We start from the raw sequence: 16,436 nt of genomic DNA, 5'->3' as shown, positions 1-16,436 counted from the left end.
GTGGTAACGTGATAGAGCCTGCTAGGTGAATTCAAGTTACGTGTTACTGCCTCCTAGCTCAGACCTGTGACATTAAGATCTCTACTGGTGCTGATGCATGGGGAAGGTACAGCAAAGGACATAGCTAGGAGCTCCAGGCACAGCTTCTGTCGCTTGAGAATATGACTTTGGGACAGGCAAAGGGGTGCTGTGGCTGGGCTGCCACGCAGCAGAGCCCTGACGCTTCCTCCTCTGGTCCTCTCTGCCAGCCAAGGGAGCAAGGATGGCTCCCGGCCTGTGCCTCCCAGCATTGGCTTGGCAGGGGTGATAACTGCAGCAGAAGAGGAGGACTGAGAGAGCAAAGAGAGTCACAGTGGGGAAACTTGCACCTACCTCTCTCACCTGTGAGGTTTTTTGTGTTCTGATACTGTGGAGAGAGAAGGATCAAAAAGTCAGGAAAAGGGATGTTTGCTAGGTTGGGATAGGAGAGTGTTAAATAGAGGAAAGGCAGGCTCTAAAGAGGGGTGGGAAAGGGTAGATAGGCTTGACTGGGGGCAGGTGAGTAAAGAAAAACAGAACAACTGAGGGTATCGCTATGGGGGAGCGGAAGAACCCATGCAGTAGGGAAGGTGCAAGAGGGGACAGTGCTGTGGTACAGGGAAATTAATACATATATGCTTTTTCTTTTTCTAAATAACCAAAAGACATTATCAGAAGAAAGTAGGCAGCAAGAAAAGCAGCAGCAACAGGAAGAGAGTGGACTCCACTCTATTTCGTAGGAGTTCCAGGCAACATGCAGGTATAGTGCATCAGGATGGCATTGTGTGGGGTTCCCTTTTTGGCTGCTGCTGGAGAAGATGACACTATACTAGACCAAGAATGGTCATTACTGTGGGACACGTTACCAGCTAGCTGTTGGAAAGTGGTTTCATTTTAGTTGCACATGAGAAAGCATGGGCTTGAAATCAAGAGTTTGGTGAGGGTTTTATGAAACTCTAGCAGAGTCTTACACCTGCAGAACTATTGCTAACTTCTATAGACTGATTTCCTTGACATTACACTATCAAAAATTCTTCCTCAACATTGTCATCTTCCAACAATTCACAGAATTCTAGTTTATCCGCAATTAAAAAGCTGGAGTGTCTTCTAGCTGTTTATCGTAAGTCAGAATTTTGATTAAAACTTCTAAAACTAAAACTTCTGTGCTGCTTTTCTTTGAAACCCTAACAATTTTGAATCATTCTGGTAATGTTGTGATTAGATATGAGTTATCACAGAACCCACAATAAAGTAAGTTCTCATGCAGCTACAAAGTAAATCAAATACGAGTTGCTTAGTGCCGTTGCATGTTTAGATCTGTGCAGAAGAGATAAGACAGACTCTTGCTCTGGAGAGATTAATTTACCTTGTTGCTATGAAGCAAGTCTTTCATGCTCTGTCAGCTGCATGAACTCATTGAAGGTAGCTTGTAATTCCACCACCCTTTGGCCACTAGACCACTGTGACAAGATGGGCTTCTCCACTTACAGTAAATGGTAACTTAATTGAAAAAAACATTATGATGTTGTAGATTTCAGGTCCTAAAAGCATCTGTACTGGGCCAAATTGAATGTCTGTTTAGCCTAGTATTCTGTCTCTGATCTCAACAAGAGCATGTGCCAGAAAAGAGCGCAAGAGCCAGACAATCATATGCAACTCCCCAGCTTCTTCCCTAAACTCTAGTATCCGCATCTAGTGCTTGCCTTCAGAAGCTGTGAGCTCAGAAGGCTCTTGAGCAAGATGTTGTTTCCATGTGTAACTCTTAATGGATCTCTTCTGTGAACCTGAAAATGAAAAGAGGCAGTAGCCATCTAGTGCAACCTCCTGCAGGGTTGCATTTAATTTAGACCAGGTCCCTCAGGCTTTTGTCCAGATAAGGATCTGAAAACCTCCAGGGATGAAAATCCCACAGCCTCTCTTAGCAACTCATTGCCATGTTCTTGTGGTGAAAATACTTCCATTACCTAAGGTTAGAAGCTCCCTATTTCAATTTATCACCCTTGTTATATGACCAAATCTTGAATTGATGTGTCATGGTGCCTGCAGCATTAGCACATTATCACATACACCTGTTAATTTCAGATAATTTTGGATAAGGAATTGGCTGGATGGCCGCACTCAAAGGGTTGTGGTCAATGGCTTGATGTCCAGATGGAGAGCGGTGAAGAGTGGTGTTCCTCAGGGGTCGGTATTGGGACTCGTGCTGTTTAACATTTCTGTCAGTGACATGGACAGTGGGACAGAGTGCACCCTCAGCAAGTTCACCAACAACACGCACACTGTGTGGTGCGGCTGACGCGCTGGAGGGAAGGGAGGCCATCCAGAGGGATCTTAACAGGCTGGAGAGGTGGGTCCGTGCAAACTTCATGAAGTTCAACAGGGCCAAGTGCAAGATCCTGCACATGGGTCATGGCAATCCCAGGCACAAATACAGGCTGGGCGGAGAGTAAATTGAGACTAGCCCTGAGAAGAAGGACTTGGGAGTGCTGGTGGACAAGAAGCTCAACGTGAGCCATCAATGTGAGCTTCCAGCCCGGAAAGCTAACCACATCCTGGGCCGCATCAAAAGAAGCATGGCCACCAGGTCGAGGGAGGTGATTCTGCCCCTTTACTCCGCTCTCATGAGACCTCACCTGCAGTACTGCATCCAGCTCTGGAGCCCCCAATGTAAGAAGGACATGGACCAGTTGGAGTGGTTCCAGAGGAGGGCCACAAAGATGATCAGAGGGCTGGAGCATCTCTCCTATGAGGACAGGCTGCGAGAGAGAGTTGGGGCTGTTCAGCCTGGAGAAGAGAAGGCTCTGGGGAGACCTTATAGCGGTCTTCCAGTACTTAAAGGGGGCCTACAGGAAAGACAGGGAAAAACTCTTCAGCAGGATCTGTTGTGATAGGATGAGGGGTAATGATTTTAAAATAGAAGAAAGCAGATTCAGATTTGATATAAGGAAAAAAATTTTTACAATGAGGGTGGTGGAACACTGGCACAGGTTGCCCAGAGAGGTGGTTGATGCCCCATCCCTGGAAACATTCAAGGCCAGGTTGAACACGGCTCTGAGCAACTTGATCTAGTTGAAAATGTCCCTGCTTCTTGCAGGGGGGTTGGACTAGATGACCTTTAAAGGTCCCTTCCAACCCAAACTATTCTGTGATTCTGTAAATGCATTATTGAAAAAGCCTGTTTTATTACAGTATCTTGCAGAGCTCTATTCTAAGACTAAGTTCAAGATGAAAACTCACTCTAAATTCATAAAAGTTCACATGCTGACTTGTGCTGGGCTCATCAGGAGGTAGGTTTGTGATTTAGGGCCCTGGAGGAGGAATGCCTCCAGGTATCATTCATTAATAAGATTACCTAATTCCCCCCCCGCGTATACAGCTGGTGCTCAAATTCTGATTTTAGTCCTCCCTGGCTGATCTCAGCCACTTTTATTTTCTGTTGCATATCATTCATTGCTCTCTAGAGGCACTATCTGGAAGAAGCTGTTTGGGGTTAAATTAGGAGTTTCAGTCCACAATATCAGGAACTCGGCTAAAAGAAGTGAAATAAGTTATTCAACAAGACTAGGGGTCTAATAAAAGCGAAGAGATTCGAGGCTCTGTTTGTTGAGAACTGGGTAATTCAAGGAGACATACTGAGGTCCTTGAATACTGCAAGTTTCAACCCACGTTTGGCAGGTTTATATGAATGCATTGCTAGTGTTATTTGCTCTGTCTGCATCCGCTGGAAGTACTTTTTTGGATTACTTCATTGAGTTTCTTCTGCCTTGGGAGAAGAGAGATCTATTTTGAAGTATGCCATAATCTGTATCTACACTTTGCTATTTCCAGAATAAAATGAAACAATTTAATATGAACATCCTTTCTACCTCATCCCTTTCCTTTCTTTTCAGCCCTTGCCCTTACAACCCAGCTTCATCCTGTCAGTGCTAACATCCAAATCTTCTGATTTCCTTTTTTTCCACTTTTATTGCACACACCACTACCCCCTGCCCCATTCAGATCTGCATGTTTCCCTGCACTTTTTCAACCCTTCATATGCTCTAACTTTTCAATAAAACACGGAGTATCAGTCTGGAAATAATACTGGAGACACTATATAAGAATTTCCAACCAGAAAAAAATTGAAGTGTAATTTCCAACGGTCACACAGTGTCTAGGAGGCTGCAGAATCACAGCTGTATTTCAGGCTGCTGTGTACTCTAATGATCTATTTCCTATTTTTCTGAGAATTGAATATAATTGAATTTGGTGGTCTTAGAGGTCAAAAGCTGCTACTGTTTTGGGAAACTTAACTGAAGTGAGATACAATGCATAGAAAAGCCTGCTAGTTATGACTTTTTCATCACGTCCTGTACATTTTTTAAAGGAGAAGCACAACCTATAGAAGGTGCGAGGCCAGACAGAAGTAGAGCGTTTGAGGAGCAATGAATCTGAATTATTAAATCATGGTTAAGAAAGCTCATAAGTCGTAATGCAAAATGCGTGATATGCCTTTTAGCATGATTTACCAGCTCTGCTCAGAACAGCTGAGAATTGAAATCACAAAAGGTTTCACAGTGAGACAGATTAATTTGCAAGACAATTTTGGAGCAGTTTGCCCAATTCTGAGTGATTACACTCAGATATAGGTTGTGTGACCAAATTGTTCTTCAAAATTGTGCAGTGAGATTCCCGCCTAGCCGTGGCAAGTGCTTGAGAGACCAAAAATCAAAACACTGCTTCTTATAAATAGAAGAATGTGTTAATCAGACAATAGGGGAACTATGAAAGAAATATTGGAGAGACTAGGCAAATCTGCATCCCAGGAAAATTTCTGATGCCATTTCAAAGAAACGGCAACACTTTTTCAGATGATGGAGGAACTTCACTATGGAACAGATATGGTATATTTGTTCAAATTAGGGAAAACAGCTTTCACTGTTGAACTCTCAAACAGCATGGGAAAAAGCCATCTCAAGAGAACATTATTAATGATTCCAAAACTAACACAATAAGAACAATAGATTCCCTTATTCCTGGGTAACTCAAGGAGACATGCTGCTGTCCCCAGTTGCTGCAAGTTTGAACCCACAAAAATGGTAGACTTCAGACACTTAGGACACTTCTGGGTAGGGTCTATTCAAAAGGAATTATAAAGAAAAAAAAAAGATACTATATGTAATTAATTACCTAATGTCAGTATCTCTGTGCAGAATAAAAATATTAGTGACATCAACAGGATTCTTCAATAACCTGAAAAACCAAAAATGGCCATGCACAGCCTGAGCCAGTGTCATGCTGTAGAATAAAGGAACACTATAAAAAAATAGCTTGAACATGCAGACAGATTTTTTTTTTTAAGTAAGTCTGAGGTCCAAAAATGTTTACAACAAGAAGAGGACAAATTAAAACTATTCAAGTCAAAGAAAGACCAAATATTGCCTTACTGGGTAGGGAAAGCAAACAAGATAACAAAAAGGTCATTATTGTAGTCTTTCAGAATGAAAATGGTGACTGGGGTTTGATACATACCAACCAGTATGTATTCCATGTTCATCCATTCCAGGGCAAGTAGAAATCAGCTTGATTTATGCCAAGATAAATTTGAAGATCGATAGTACATAGAAAATTTCCCAAATTTCATTAGTAGTAAAATAGACTAAGTAGGAACGTCATAGTATTCCCTTCATCACCAATTTCTAAAGGCTGGTCCAGGCAAAACTTCTTTCAGGGAGATTCTAAGTATACTTATTTGTCTCAGATCAGGAGCTACGAAGAGATGATGTCACAAGATCCCTGCTGGCCTAGATTTCTATGAAAACGGAAGCTGATTCAAAATGTTAAGATTTTTTAGAAATAAGTGGGCATCAAAAATTGTCATCAGCTGATATCTACTAAAGAGCACCATTATTGAGTGGCTGTCTAGCTCACAGAAAGAATACATGACAACCACTTGGATTTTAAAATCTCTGTTATTTACGAGAAGAGGAAGGACAATCCCTGATGTAGTTAAGAAAGATAAGCAACTTGCACAGTGGTACTGCTGATGATATGCCTAAATACAGAGCACATGCTCGTTCCTGATCTGGAACGTTTTCAGTTGAACCACACAATCAACAGAAGTCAGGAGAGCTAGACACAAGGAAAGGTGTCAAATGTCACAAGATGTGTACAAAAGTTAGGTAAACCACCTACAAGATATCACCCATTTCCAGCCTAAGTACTTTCCAGGACAGGATTAATACATGTTGCTTGCAATGCAGAATAAATGTTGAATGGAAAAGGAAGAGTATTGTCCAATAGATTGTGGTTTATCTTTTTATAAGCATTGACATTAAACTAAAGATCTTTTGCGTTTTGTGCACAGCGCAATTTATGCTATGGGGAAAGTGATGGCAAATTTTGGGTAAAGTAAGATTGTTCGAGCCTTTTCCCTTGCAATAAATTGAGACGTTTCCCTAAATTTCCATGGGACTAATGTCAGGCAATAGAATTCTGGGAGTACCGAAGATAAATATAGCTCATAAAGTAAGAAAGATTAAATAATGGTACATGTATTGTTGAGGGAATTCCAAATATGGAAAAACAAATTATTCATTTTCCTGGCTACTGGAAAGAATATAAACAAGTTCAAATTGTATCCACGGTTCCTTTGAGGAAGATACAGAGCATGGCAGACGTTGTACAAGAATAATTTTCAGGCTCACTGTATCACTGTGCAGTATGATCTGACTGATGACTGCACACACAGATCAGCCGAGACTGTAACACTGCTGAACAAGACAGATGGGAAAATGACATTGAGAAGGCAACGCTCGTGCTGCATAACAAATCCAAACTTCTTCTTCCAAAACATGCTGAACTCTCCTAGGAGTAAGAAAAAATAGTAATTATCTTTAGTTAAAAGGTTTTCTTTTCCAAAACGCTGTCAGTATTTGAAAGGGTGTTCATACTGAAAGTACCTTTTGTGCAATCCAGAAAATATGTTCAAAACAATTCTATTTTCCATACAAATCTCCTTCATTTTTAAAGACATCCTACTGATGTACATTTTAGATGCTAATATTTGAATATATCCAATTACCTCTCTCGCCTGAATATCCTGTTGCCCCAAAGATTCATATTCCAGGAATCAAGTTAAGCTTGTCCCCTGAAATGCACAAAAAAGCATGCAAAAGCAAAATGAGTGAATACATTTCCTAATGATTATGTCAATTTACAATTTTCTGTCACACAAGCTTTTATGATTACTATATTTAACCCAGTCCTATTGCTGCTTCTCTTCATTTTCTGTCTTTTGCATTTCACAAAGTCCCAATAATTTACATACATAACATCTAGAATCCTTGCACTAAGATATATTGGGTTATCAATAATTAAATAAAAAATAGTCATAATTTTGTCATTACACATGTCTTAGCATTCCAAACACAAGTGGCAATAGTTAAATGGCTGCACAGTGTTCGTTATTTGTAGAAGGGAAGAATACAAAAGAACAATTATGTGCCCAAGTCACTTACAGGATCATTTCCAGCAATTTAACTAGGATTTTTATAATGAACAGTTGAGGGTCTTTTTCTTACTTTTTTGGCAAAGGGCACTTTAGGTCTGGCAGTACTGAGAAACCCTCACTTCTTCAACATTTGTGTACCTATGACTATCAACATTTTGTTTGTTTTAAAGCAGACGGTTAAAGTCAGTTCCATGTTTATGAACACAAATTGGCTCACGGTCATCGCACAGCCATGGGCACCTGAGTATGGAGAGGAGACTCTTTTCTAAGAAATGGGACAAATGGAAAGATGGACATCTCTGCCCTTTAAGACTAAGAGCTTTAAAATTTAAAACCAAGCTGTTGAATTCTCTGAGGTTTCCTCACTGATTAGGCACTTTACTCTTTTCCTCAACATGAGATACCTCACTTCTGTATTCCCATCAAAGCTTTTTTCCCCAGCTTTGAGTCCATAATAGCCCATGATTAGTATTATCCTTTTCCAGCACCTCTGGCAACTGCCATTACTGTATTTGCCTTTTTTTTTTTTTTTTTTTTACAACTACATACAGCTCTCAGGGCAAGCAGAATGTCACGTATTCCCAGTAATTTTCACTAAGATATTTTTTCTAAAGAAATTAAAGACCCCCTGAATTCACTATCCAGGCTCCTTTCTGAAGTTGGTTCCCTATTTGCTTTGCAAGACCCAAAACGTCACCCTGGAGTCCCCTTAATAACAATCCTCTCACAAAAACTCCAAACAAGATTCAGTTTTAGCATCCTCTAACATGTCTTTCCAGAGATGTTATTTTCTCAGTAGGCTTATAACTCACCAAGGTCTCAGCCCTCTTCTTAAATAAGCTTTTGCCAGGCAGAGCAATGTCTTCCCACTGTGGTCTCCCAGTTTCAAAGGCACCTTTGCAGGAGAATCTAGGATTTTGTTTATCTGCTTGTCCTCAGAGAACATAACTGAGGGTTAACCAGGCTCCTTGATTTTTCTGGTAACATGAAGCGTACATACCTCGTCACAGGTTTTACAATATCCTACTTCTTTCCTGTTTCTTCCTGCTTTCTGTTACAGCCCTAGCAAGTGTGCCCTCTTGCCAATCCTCCACATCTTTTTTTGACTTCCTATGCTGGACTCAGGTCCTTCCTTGGTTTTCCAGGCTCCCACTACACATCTGTATCCCGTCCACTCCTGGCTTCAATGGTTTGCAACAGCAATCAGGCTGTTTCTAAAGACAATGTGATAAAGCATCTGTATGTGAGCATGACACAGCCAGTAGCTATAGTAACAGAAAAGCATACTTTAAACAAAAACGAACCAAAAAAAACCTCTGAGAGGTATATCTTATATTTTCCCCCATCTCCAAATATTGCAGGGTTCCATAAATATCCTCCTGCATATCATCACCTAATTGTATCTCCCTCTAGCCCAAAACAGAGTGAGACAGAAATAAAACTTTTGCCTGATTTAAGAATGAAAATAAATAACTAGGCAGAAAAGATCAGCTCTTTCCCAGAAGAAGAAAAAATAAAACTGTAAATTGCAAATCCGGGATAGGCGAAATTGTCACTATCTGAGTTCTGCCTTAATTTCTGATGCAAGTTCAGCCACAGGATCATTGCAGGCTGTGAAATTAATTTCCACTGTTCCCTTTTTATTGTCTTGTTCTCTTAGTAAGCTTCCCTTCCTGCAATAAACCATCAGCACAACCAGTGCCTCTCAGTTTGCAAGTCAGTTCAATCTCGGATGTAACAGGGCTGACCAGTTACTCTTATTCCTCCAAAAGATGGATGGGATGCAGATGCATGGCTATTACTTTTGGGTTACAAATTGGTCTTCAGGGCAGCACCGCCCAAAGGCTTCACCCAGGACTGAGACTGGCGTCACTGACTGGCTGCACAGTCCTCCACCTGCGATTCCCAGATCCCAGGGGTGCAGGTGGATTCCCAGGGCCACGGCACTCAGCATGGGAGCCAGCCCTGGGGATGAGAATTACAACTGAGCCTCCTCAGCATGACCAGCTCCTGTAATGCAGCTCCCCACCTCAGGCTGCTCCTTGGGAGTTACCAGGGTGCAGATCCCCAGGGAGTCCTGGGAGGAGTTTGGAAGGTTTAGCAAGGGTTTGAAAGAGGACATTTTCCCCAGGGCAGTCCTGTGCTGTCTGAAGATACATTGAGATCCCGAAGCAGTAAGGCCACGCGCTGCTGCTTGCGACCCAGCTCTCTGTTGCACAAACCTGGAGAGGGATTTCTAGTGATTCAAAACAGCATAGGTAACTTTTAAAGCACAGATACAAAAAGAAGAGTGTTCTGCAAGTTCTTGAGAAGAGCTCTTGAATCTGATGGGACTGAGTCAAGGTATTAAAGAAAAGGTGCTTTTTCTAACCCTCCTATATTCTTCATTCCTCTAGAGCCTGTGTAGGTCGACTTCCACAGAAAAGACCAGAATAGACTCTGTGCCTCAGATTATGTTACCATTGAACAGGTCAGCAGGGTGCAAAACACTCTTCAGTAATTTAATGCACTTACACATGTCATACCTTTTCACTCCCGCTTTTGAAAATATGCATGTTGAAACAGATAAACAATACAGACTCAATTCCTTCAAAAAGATGTCTAGTGAACTTCATTATTTTATATAAATTAAAAGAAATGAAACGTTCTTCTTCATTTACTGCAGCATTACATTTCAACAAATTGTTCTTTTTTTATTTTATATTCCCTTTCCTGAGGGAGTAATACTCTTCCCTGTATCTCTTAAGTATAATACAAATTTGCTGCTGTTTACAATAAAACCCACCTGCAACAAATTTCCTATTAATCAGTGAGATAAGTTACCATGCAACTAAGGAGAGAGAATTATGTATTTCAGCAAGTTATATCCTGTATTTATCAAACGAGAATATTGTTATACTTGATTCAGTTTTAAACATCAACATCTCTCCATTGTTACTGGCTAATGGTTAAAACTCTCTAAGGTTGTTATAAAACACTGTTATAAATAACTTTTATTATTTTTATAACTCATGGATGTGATCTCTACAAATGATGACTTCTATCCCACTTCTTAATTACAGAATCCTCTGAAATCTAATTTAAATATTAACTAAGCATATTAAATACAAAAAAAAAAAAAAGAACAAAAGCAAGGCAGTTTGCAAAAGGATAAATTTAAGTTTTTTGCTCAGCACTGTATAGTTTTTCCACAGGGTGTTTTGTAAAGTATCATCTTTCTCAATATCTTATTAGATCACTGTAATCTGGATTTACATATTGATTCATTTAGCTTCAATGTCAATCATAACATGAAAATTTAATAAAAACAACTCTAATTGTTCTTCAGAGACTTAGTAATAATTATTCCTGTATCATCTCAGTCAAGGAGATGTCTTTCACATGTTCTGTTTTTCAAGCATAACAATTGCACATTTCTTTTGGGCACTGCATACTTCTCAAATCAGTGTTTCATTCACTGAGATGTTGATGGCTGCCTTAACAACATATCACATAGGGGTTACACTTGGTAAAATTGGAACTGTATTCTGTCAACAACAATTACGTGCATTTTTTGCTCATTTCCTGCTATAGCTGTCCCATGGCAACAGTGTAAAAGCTGGACTCATTTTTTTAAATACGTAAATGACTCCTTAGATGACATGTTTCTGGCTCAGATTTGGCAAAGGCATGGTGAGAACAAAGACTTTTTTTGAGAAACTATCACAACTACTTCCATTATATGCAAATCTGTAGGGAATGTGCTAATTCCCAAGTGGAGGGCGCAGCTTTGCTGAAGCAGTGGTGGCCTGAGGCATTTCCAGAGATTGATAACAAGCTAGCATTTTCACTTTGGGCCAGTCTCTCCACTTTCTGGTGAATGTCCCAAGAAATGCCTCAACTGAAAGTCATTATTCCAATTAACCCTGCATTAGGGGTTGTTGCTGCTGAGGCAAATCAGATGAAATCATGTTAAAAATTCCATGTTTTATCAGTGTTACCTCCTTCTGGAAACAGCTGATGGTATTGGTGATGATATTGTTGTATAGACTCCTGGAAAGAGTTAAAGTTTGGTACATGGGAAGTCAGCTTTGTCATTTTCCGTTGTAGCTCTTTTGAGATTATTTACTTTTCTAAGATTATTTTGTTGCTTGTGAATCAAGATGAAGAGCAACAGGTATTGTACATACCTGCAGTTACGTAAAGCAGTTACAAGATGAGTTAGGATATTGCACGTTTCTACCCTTGGCTCTGTGAACATCTGCCTTCCGAAGTAATAAGACCTGATGGCAGGATCAAGTGCACCTACAACTTCAGCCATTCGAATATTAGCTTTACTGAGAAAATTAGTAAAAATGATACCATTATGGCTATTTTTTTCTTAATATGAGCACCCCAACTAAACTTGTTTCATTTAAGCTGATACTAATGTAATGAGAAACATCTGGAGATTAAGAAAGTGGGTCAGATTCAGGCTGGATTTTTAGAAGAAACCATTTAATAACCCACAATATGTCCCTGGAAGCATCCTTTCTTTTGGTTTTAACATTCTAGAGGGATTTTAAGAACAAAATGTAGCACTAGCCAACTGTAAGATATATAGATATATGTGAGATATATGTATTTTAGACTTGTCTATAATAGAATTCAGTGCACAACTACATTGCACTAGAGAAAACAAAAACAACTCAAAGTAGTAATGGGACATAATGACAAGCTGTATATCGGTGTGTTGACAAAGCCCAATGTGCCTGGAATGTCTAGAGTGGCTCTTAGCTAGCCACATATCAATTGTCTTTTGTATTGTCACATGGATGTAAAGGAAGCCATGAGTGTTTGCTATCAGCATCTGATTAACCACTGAATGCTAACCATAGTTTTGGAACAAAGAACAATTTTATTTGATGCCAACCATTGTCTGTAGCAGTAAAACGGCACAGTTTCCATGAGAGGAGGATGAATTTGAATTCTGATAAGACATAGAGATGAAATGTTAACTTAAGCCAAATGAATATTCATATAGGAAAGTGAAAATAGGTGTCAAGGACTTGCTGCACTTATGTCCTTGGTTACATGAAAACTGTACACCCTTCAACAAAACAACATGGTTCCTAATGATTACTTTCCCCATATAATTTATTCATCTATTCCAGAGCAGTGTTTTGGGGCTTAAGGAGTATTTGTAAAGCTCTGGCTGAAATGCACTCTCTAAATGCAAAACATTATACCATTTACAATGAATGAAGTAGTGTAGATGACTGGTTCAAAAAAGCCACTAAAGCTCATCAACATGTGCATTTGAAGGCCGTATTACTTCACCAGCTAGGAAAGCCCTCTGTTAACGTCCTGGCCAGTTGAAAGCCTCATTGTGCTTCCTTCCCATTGAATCCACTCTGAAGTGCAGAGCAAAAGGAAAGTCACGTAACTTTGTCTCTTCTGTTACTTTCACCCCATTTCACCCTTATTTTCCCCATATAGGGCAATTGTGTATCACGTCTCAAAGAACTTTTTAGAGAATAAATAAACAACATTAAGTAGTAATAGTGCTGCCTTTGGAATCAGCTTTTCTTGGTTTCTAAAAAATGATAGCTGTCTTACTGACAGCTCCAAATCTCTTCTCTGTGTCCTGTGAGTTCAAGCACTTTTATCACTGTCACTAACATCAAGGAGAGAGTCCTGGAACACCAGGAGAGTTGAGCTCTTTCAGCCCATCTCTACCATCTTGGCACCCTACTGAAGTCCACTGTTGTTCCTTGCCTGGCCGTGTTTCTCCTTGGAGGATCAGCTTTGTGAAACATAGATTTCTGAAAGTGTACAACATGCAACGGACTTCTATCAGCAGAAGTGGCAAACAAGATGATCTCATGTTTCCATGTGCTATCTGCTTGATGATGTGTTCTCCTGCCCATTGTTGCAATACCGTTGCGTCTGTTAAAAATGCTGTGTGCCTTTTTAACTAGTTAAATGTGTATTTGAAAAAATGAGATTTCCAAAATGGTAATTTTCTTAAACTCTAATTTTTTTTCATTCTTTGTACACTATGATAGTTGCATAATCACTAATGATAAAAACTGATATAACACAAGTGCTGGTGAATAATAGTTCCACTAATTCTAGAGAAAATCCAAGACTTTATAAGACCAGGTTTTAGGAGGAAAAGAGAAACATCAGTCACACCATAACCACTATGAAATTAGGTAGTCCTTCTTCCCATGCTAACTGTTGCCCAAACACTTTATTTCTACATTATGAGTGTCTTTGCTGTGCACAATAAATGAGAAGTCAGGAAAGCCAAAACCTTGGCTTTTATCATCTCACACCTTTCTGCCCATTAGTTCATCCCACACCTGTAGATGGTGGCTGCTACCACAGTGAGTCTTACTTTCCTCACACATGGCTTCTACTGCATCCTGGGACACAAGAGAGGGTACAGTTTATATTCTGTGCATCAAAGCCAATGTCTTAATAAAAAATAGAGCTGTCGATGGTTCACGGCAGCCTCATGGACAGATAAAGATACAAATTATCGTTATATTCTTTTTATTAAAGAGACAACTTCAAAGTTAAATGTCATTTTTCCTCATTAGGCAGTGATAGTAACTAGTTTGGCTAAAATATAATCTAATAATCAGGGGTTGGTGTGGAGACTGCATTCTGCTGGGAAGGAAAAATAGAAAATAGCAAAAAAAAATTGCCCAGGAGAAACATGACTGGAATTCAAGATTATACCAATTTCCTTAGCAGTACTGTATATGCGGATAATATTTATAGAAACTGGTATATCTCAGAAAGAGGCATTAAGTTAATTAAAATGTGTTGTAGCCTAAGATTTTATTTTATTAATTCCTGTTTGCAAGAAGGTCATGTCTAATGATTTCCTCTTGCAGTTACTGTTTTTTGCAATTGGACCGCTAAAGATTTTTATTCTTGTTGTACTTGTGAAGGTGTTCAGATTCTTGCAAACACAAGTGCCAATTCCCCGATCTTTCAGTGGTTTTTTTTAAGTTTTTGCCCCAGTGAGATTCTCTTTTTCTCAAGAGAAAACAGCTGCATATACAGCATCAGGAACTGTAATTAATTTTGCATCAGTCCAGAATAAAAGCCATGCATCCAGATAACCAGTATACTCCAGCATTCCAAATACCAAGGATAAATTACTGTACCAACCCAACACTGCTCTCAGTTGCATCATTGTGCTTTACCACAGCTGTGACAAATACACAATTCCTTCTGAATACTTAATGTTGCATCACACCGTAAATGCATACTAAAATAAGTATAACATTTTACAGAAAATCATGTATTTGAAGTATTCTAGACGAGTAAGATGTGAACTTAAAAATAACTGCCACCTTCCCTTCAATTCCTTGGTGAGTGGAAACATCCTGACCATTGTCAAGAAAGTGTATTAAAATCTCATCTTTTAAAACATTTTGGAAGCATGCAGAAACTCTGTGGAGAACATCAGAGCAGTTAGGTGGACAGGCAGAGACATAAAGGCATGCGATCAATTTATCTGTTTAAATAAAAGACAATGGTTTGTCATGAATCCGTTCAGAATACGTCTATGTCTAATATTACTAGTAGCAGTAGCACAGAACGCACATTCCACCCTTCTTAGCAATATTAATAAGTCTCAAACTCTTCTAAGTAATATTAATTAATCACATTACTGACCTGAGTTCACAGAGGGATCGAACCGAAGGGAGTTAACCAATTAAACACAAGTAGTCTGTGGTGGAAAAAAAAAAAAGCCCAACTTTGCCTGATGTTCTTTTCATCCTGACTTAAACAAGCCAATGTGTAGTTTATCTCATCTGCTGTATAGACAGCATGATTAGTCTTTCTAAATTTACTGTTAGGACAACCAAAGTTACAGCCAGTCCTGGAGACACTGAAGTGCATGCTTACCTTTACCTAGATTCACAGCCTTTGAAGTCAAAGAGGATGCTCACCCAGGTAATGCAAGGTATGCATACAGATGCCTCCAGCATCAGGGTCTCACAGTCTCCATTGTCTCCCAGCATATTAAAGGACTCTATGACTTATTTCTGTGCTCCTACAAGAAAGTTGGTGCTATGCATCTCCCATAACATTTGGCCATAGCTGGCAGAGGTATCAGGTGCATGAGGGAGGAATTTTGGAACTTCACGCCTATTTTGCACACCTTAAAGATTAGTCAGTTAAACTCCTCTGTGTATTTTGGGCACCCCTAGCACCTATGGTCACTGAAAATTTCTTGTGGTACCAGCATGTGCTGTGGTTCTACGTCCAGGGTTCGTTCCTGTGAGTGCTTTTAAAGGTGCAGCCTCCTCAAATTCAGACACAAGCTTAGCTGTCCCTAGCAATGAATGCAATATAAGTTGGCACAACAAGTGCAAATATTTGTGATCACATCTCACAAGGGGTGCCTCATGACCTGAGAGCAAAGAGCAGGTACATAGTGAAAAGCGAGGAAAGTGCTTTCAGACAGGTAAGAGAAGAGGGAGCAGAATGAGAAATGCAGCTCCTCCCTAACACAAGGGGGATTCAGGCTGATTGTCAATATTATTTGAATTTTGCTAGTTTTACGTGTCCTGAATTTGTTCTACAGTTTGACAATCCTCTCCTTTTGCCATTTGCCTAAGCGGGAATGTCATTGCTAGCACCTGCTTTTGAGCCCCTGCAGTAAAGTCTCTCAGTAAAAGTAGCTGTCACCTACAGAGGCAGCAAATCAATGCCAGAAAACTTGTTGATCAACTTCCTGCTTTCCCATTGCCTGAAGCAATGAGCTCTGAAAGGCTCAAGGAACAAGAAAAATCAGATCCATACCAAAGGTCACAATGTTTTCTAGAAAATTTTAAGCTTAAGCATCTACTAAGGCTTTGTTCACGTAAAGAAATATCAATGTAACTAAATTTGTTTAGCAACTTATCTGGTGAAGTGCTATCCTCCTCCTGTGGGGGCA

The sequence above is a fragment of the Chlamydotis macqueenii genome, chromosome 5, assembly GCF_036417535.1.
Source record: "Chlamydotis macqueenii isolate bChlMac1 chromosome 5, bChlMac1.mat, whole genome shotgun sequence".
In the NCBI taxonomy this organism is placed as follows: domain Eukaryota; kingdom Metazoa; phylum Chordata; class Aves; order Otidiformes; family Otididae; genus Chlamydotis; species Chlamydotis macqueenii.
Note: the sequence above shows the minus strand (reverse complement) of the source record.